Source organism: Mus musculus, chromosome 2 (genome assembly GCF_000001635.26).
Source record: "Mus musculus strain C57BL/6J chromosome 2, GRCm38.p6 C57BL/6J".
In the NCBI taxonomy this organism is placed as follows: Eukaryota; Metazoa; Chordata; class Mammalia; order Rodentia; family Muridae; genus Mus; species Mus musculus.
In genome coordinates, this window is record NC_000068.7 from 172,602,338 (window position 1) to 172,608,337 (window position 6,000).

At 48.3% G+C, this 6,000-nt stretch overlaps 1 long non-coding RNA gene across 2 annotated transcripts in view; it reads left to right on the forward strand.

Moving 5' to 3' along the window:
- Nucleotides 1-5,624, forward strand: part of Gm36038 — a 30,846-nt gene extending 25,222 nt beyond the window's left edge. Inside the window, exon 3 of one of the 2 annotated variants that reach the window (XR_867065.1) lies at nucleotides 5,071-5,624. This is a non-coding gene — a long non-coding RNA (predicted gene, 36038). Of the gene's footprint in view, nucleotides 1-2,134; nucleotides 2,218-5,070 lie in introns of those variants that run through there. The other variant, XR_375350.2, reaches the window with a different exon arrangement.
- The last annotated feature ends 376 nt before the right edge of the window (nucleotides 5,625-6,000 follow it).

Sequence of the window (6,000 nt, forward strand, 5' to 3'; positions counted from 1 at the left end):
GCCCCATGCCCTCCTCTGTCCTCCACAGGTGTCAGGCATGAGTGCACAGGTGTGCAGACATGCATACAGTCAAAACACCCAAGTGCATTACAATAGGTACAATTAAATTTTAAAATGTATTTATTTTATTTTGTGTGTACGGTGAGCACTTTGCCCTTATGTGTGTCTGTATGTCTGTGTGCTGCTAAGTGTGCCTTGTTTCTGATAAGGCCAAGAAAGAGCGGTGGATTCCCTGAAACTGGACTGACAAAAGGTTGTAAGCCATGGTGTGGATGCTAGGAATTGAACCGCTCTGACAGAGCGGCCAGTGCTCTAAACTGCTAAGCCATTTCTTTAGCTACTTGGCTAGCTTTCTTACACAGCCTACTATCAGATGCCTAGGGAATAGTGTCACCCACAGTAGGCTGGGCCTCCTGTGTCAAAATAAAGATCTAGGCAGCACTCTACAGATATGTCCACAGGCCAATCTGATCTGGGAAATCCCTAAATTGAGACTCCCTGCTGGGATGACTTTAGGCTGAGTCAAGTTGACAGTTCAAGCTAAGTAGGACAGAATGTAAGACCTTAGATTTCAGTGTTCAACAGGGAACAGCAAGGCGGACTGCCTTTTTGAGTAAGGGATTTATTAAGACCGTAGAGAGACAGATAGCAACATAGCAAGGGTTTTGAAGAGCTCAGACCCACAAGGCTAAGCATAGATCCTTTTATACAGGTCCCAAAGAGAAGGTGGCGGTCCCAAACCATGTTGTTAATGACTAGCTCATTGTGACAGCCTGTGCTAAGTCTGTTTCTGATTCTCCATAGCAGGGGAGGGTATCAGTGTTCTAGTCAACATCTATTCATTCTGAGATGTGCGGTCTGTGGCCTCTGAGTACTCAGGGTGCCCAGTAATCTTCCTCTGGGAAGTGCAGGTTGTAGACACAGGCAGATACAACATGGAGTCCACTGTTACTGTGGCAGTGGCTGTGAAGTGAGAGAGGAAGAGGCTCCTGCAGATCCACATGGCCTGAGCAGCCCCAGTCCACACCTCAGGGGGAACGAGTGGGCTTTGGCTAGTGCACCGTCCCAGGGGTGAGCTCCAGAGGTGACACCAGCTTGGCCTGCATGCGGGAAGCTGGGCAGCTTCACCTGCATGCGGGAAGCCGGGTGTGTTTAAATGATCTGATCGCTTGGAATGGTTAATTCGTTATTCTGCTTTCCACAATGAGGCCCCGCACATCATCATGGAACCCTGCTCTGTAGGCAATAAATCAGAGCCACTGGGGTCTGAGTCATCCTCCCTGGATGAGCCAAAAGTAGGGCTGTCCATTGAGCATGCAGTGGCTTGCCCTAAACATTTCCTTTTGGAAGCAGAAGCTACCCAGGGCCCAAAGAGAGCCAGCTTGGTGCTGGCCAGGTTGAAGTCTGTGCTCCCTCTCAACCCAGGCCTCATCAGTCTCTCGCGCACAGCTTGCCACCCTGAACCCCAGAGCGAATCAATCTCTGCTAGCATTTCCCCCCTTTGTAACCTGGTATTTCTGGTGCCAACCGTGGCATGTTCTTCAGAGACTCTCCTGTGTTCCTGGTCAGCTCTCCTCCTAGATTCTTCCCTACCCCAGAATGCAGGCAAACTCGAGATGCTCTTCCCCCTCTCACAAGCCAAAAAGAGGCCAGAGCCAGCAGCTGCCATTCAGAACTCAAGTCTCTCACAGCCCTGCCTTGGTACTGAAAGGATTTCTGCTAGGATTTCTCAGCTGCCCAACCAGAGGAGCTGTGTGAAGTTCAATGGTAAATCGACAGAAACTGTGCACCACGGGGGCGTGGGTAAAGAAAATAATTCTCTGTCTCATGTGGCTGAAAAGGGCATCACTGTCCACCTGCACTATGGACCTGCAATTATCTGCTGCTTTCAACTTTTCTTTATGTGTCCCAGTTGTTAACTTTAGATACAACTCAGAACGGGCTGGTCTCGAACTCACAGGATCTGCCTGCCTCTGCCTCCCAAGTGCTGGAGTCAAAGGCATGTAACCACCACCTGGGCCCACTTTACAACTTTAGACACAATCTTAGTCAAGGATATGAACCACACTCACCTGCTTCAGCTAGCTTAGGTGTGAAAAGCCTTTTTAGCTTTGTTTGTTTGTTTTTGTTCTAGGGATGGAACCTAGGGCTTGACACTTGCTAGGCAAGTGCTCTGCCCATGAGCTGGACTCCTAGCCTACAAAACACTTCCAGAAGATGGGTTGGTTTAAAGGTTGGTTGGGGAAGTTGAGGGAAGGGAACAAAGTCCAACGTATTGAAGACCAGAGAAGGAATCCAGATCTCCTCCCAGTCCAGTGTGTTCCCAAGGAGGACCTTGAACCCCTTGCCTTCCTGCCTCCACTTCTCTGGTGTGCACGACCATTAAAATAGCATTTGGGGAGCTGGAGAGATGGCTCAGCAATGGCGAGCTCCTGTAGTTGAGTCCCATCACACCCTTAAAGCTACAAACTCCAGTTCCAGGGGATTTGATGCCCTCTTCTGGTTTCCATGGGCACTGCATACATATGATGCAAATACAACAGGCAAAATATCCATACACATAAAATGAAAGTAAATCTGTCTGGAGGTGATGGTACGTGCCTTTGATCCCAGCACCTGGAAGGCATAGACAGGTGCATCTCTGTGACTTTGAGTCCAGCCTGGTGTACAGAGCTACACAGAAACCCTGTCCTGAAGAACCATACATAATATATATATGGGGGAGGGGTTTGTTATTGTTAGTGGTGGTCTTGGTTTGTTTGTTTGCTTGCTTGTTTTGTGTTGTCTTGTCTGGGTTTGGGTTTTGGCTGTCCTGGAACTCACTCTGAAGAACCAGATTGGCCCTCCAATTCAAAGATCCACCTGCCTCTGCCACCCAAGTGCTGGGAGTAAAGGCTGTGCCACCACCGCCCAGCTAAATGACTCAAGCTAAGAAGAGTTATAAGGAATCAAAGAGTCAGAAAAGAAAGTGCACAGTGGGGAAGCCTGGCCCAGTCAGAGGAGGTTAAACAGTGTCCCCCAGCTGTGCTGTGAGAAAGTCCAGCCTGGCCTTCCCAGACCCCCACCCCCATCTCTAAGTGAGAAGAGTATCCCAACTCAGAGCTGAGAGCAGACTCCAGACACCCCGCCAGGTCCTTTACGTTCACCAAAGCCAAGGAAATCTGAGAATCAGTCACAGCCAATGGAGATGTCACAGGGGATCGCCACTATTACAGCTAATTGCCAATTTGACAGGGTCTGGACTCACCTGGAAGGAGGGCCTCTGGGCATGCCTGTGAGGTCATCTTGATTGGGATAATTGACATAAGAAGACCCATCTTTAGCTCACAGACAATTTTATTAGAGTTTAAAATCCCCAGGGCAGGCAAGGTAAAACCCCCCATCCCCCCACCCCCTGCTGCCCCCAGCTGATAACTCAGAACAGCTGACTTACAAGCTGTGTGGTTGGGGCTTTGCACTGCTGCAGGAAGACCCGTACAAACCGTGTGGCACGGTTCCCTGGCTGGGACCCTGGATTATGTTTGAGCAGCGGGCAGCCATCACTCTCTGCTTCTGGCTGTCGACACTCTGAGCAGCTGCTCCACACCCACACTGCTCTGACTTCCTGCAGTGACGGACTGTACACCTGGACCAAGAGCCTTAATAAACCTTTCCTCCCTTGGGTTTCTTCTGTCCCGGGTACTCTATCACAGCCACAGAAAAAGAAACTCAGGATTCTAAATGAAACGCTGAGCCAGGGAAAACTGATTGCATCAAGTGTTGACTTTAGCTATGATGTATGCAGGGGATGTGGTGGCACACGCCTTTGATCCCAGCATTCAGGAGGTTGAGGCAAGCAGATCTCTATGAGTTCAAAGCTGGCCAGGTTCATATAGTAAGACCCTGATATCTCCTCCCACCCCAAAATCAATATTAGTTCAGGAATGTTATATTCATGAGATGTTAATCACCAGATTAACTGGGGTTTTGTGGCAAATCTGGACTACCTCAGTTATTTTTCTGAAAATCTAAAACTTTGCTGACACCTAAAAAAAAACCTATTTTGTTTACACATTTAATATATTATATAATGTAAATATAATATATTAAATATATAAAATATACAATCTAAATATTATATATGTAGGGATTGGAGCGATGGCTCAGTGGTTAAGAGCGCTGCCTGTTCTTCCAGAGGATCCAGGTTCAGTTCCCAGCACCACACAGTGGATCACAACTGTCTATAACTCCAGCCCCAGGGGATCCCACAGTTCTGAGGGTACTGTACACATAGGGTATACAGATATGCATTTAGGCACATAAAAATTAAATTACACAAAGGTAGGTTTTCTTTGTGTGCTGGTGGGTGTGATCTCCTTTACCCGTGGAGCCATTTAGCCGACTCTTATGCCTGGGTCTGGCGCAAGGAGAAAGATGTAACTTAGCAGTTGAAGTGTAGCTGAAGCCAAGTGTCTTTGTTTACTGACTTAAAAATGGTTTATCTATTCATTTATTTTATGTGCATTGGTGTTTTGGCTGCCTGAACGTCTGTGTGAGGGTGTCAGGTCCCTAGGAATTGGAGTTATACACAGTTGGGAGATGCCCTGTGGGTGCTGGGAATTGAACCTGTATCCTCTGAAGGAGCAGCCAATACTCCTAACCTCTGAGCCGTCTCTCCAGACCTATTTATTTTTAATCTTCTTTTCACAATATGTGATTTCTTCAAGGGAGGGAATATCCTGTTCCAAGTGCTGTCACCCTCGTAGGATGTTGGGCATGACAGAACACAATTAATTCCAGCACTTGTGTGTTCCAGGTCAGCCAGGACCGCAAAGTGAGGTCCTGGAGGTGGGGGAGGGAAGAGGAGGAGAAGAGAAGGGGAGGAGGAGAGGGAGGAAAGATGTGAGGGAAGGAGGATTTAGAAGGGAACTTTAGTTTGACAAATATTCCTTGATTTTTAAGGGTCCTTTATAGGCTGGTGAGATGGGTCAGTGTTTGCTGCCAAGTCTTAAGTGCGATCCCCAGAGCCCTCATGGTGGAAGGAAGGGTTTTGGAAAACACTTCTTTCAAGTTGTCCTCTGACCTCCACAGGCACTCCAAGGCACATGTCCCCTTTAATAAACACGTGTAAAAAGGTGACATTGAATCACAGGCCTGCGAAGAGACTGAGGCAGGATAACACCATTTAAAGGATGGATTTGTAAACGGAAACCACCCTTGCAAGCTTGTCAGGGGTTCCAGAGCCCTGTGGACCATCTACTTCTCCTCTCTGGGTACCACGAAGCTCTCCGGTAAGATTTGGGGACCAAGTCATGTCCTTGCACAACGGTGTCTACTACTTTGTCTACTTAGTGGTGTTCTTGTAGAAGACCCGGTGACTGCAACTCAGCGTTAAAGGCAAATGTGATCATCTGCTCATGCGTCCCAAACCAACGTGGGCCAGATAGCCAAGCCACGAGCCGCGAGTGCTGTGGGGCATCTGGAATCCTCTGGGGACAGAGGTCAGCCAGCGATGTTCTCCTGCCAGGAACAGCAGTGACAGCTTGCAGGAGGCTGACCTTTCTGCACTGGGGCTAGAACAGTCCCAAGCTCTGGCCTGCTGGCAGCTCAAGGAAGCCTGGACTCAAGAGAGGTTCCCATTGGCTCAGCTGCGATCAGGTGACCACTTCTGGGCTAAGCGATTGGGCCATCTCAAACCCAAGGGTCCCTCCCCCACGAGAGCCACGTGGTACAGAGGGAGTGGGGCACGAAGAAGGGATGCTTCATTCTTTAGGAGAGGAAATGGCCCTGTGACATAAAACAGTAGAAAGACCGCTTACTAATGTACTGTGAGCACATGATTAGAAGGTCCCAGATGCTACATGTTTTGTTTCTTCTTGGTTTGTTTTCTAGACAGGAAAATCAAACACATTTCTTTGTTTAAACGGGTTACCAACTGTCTTCCTGCCGTCTCACCTGTCACTAATGTTAATATGTTGCAATTTTCATTATATTCTTTTTGCCCTTTCATCCCTCCCTCCC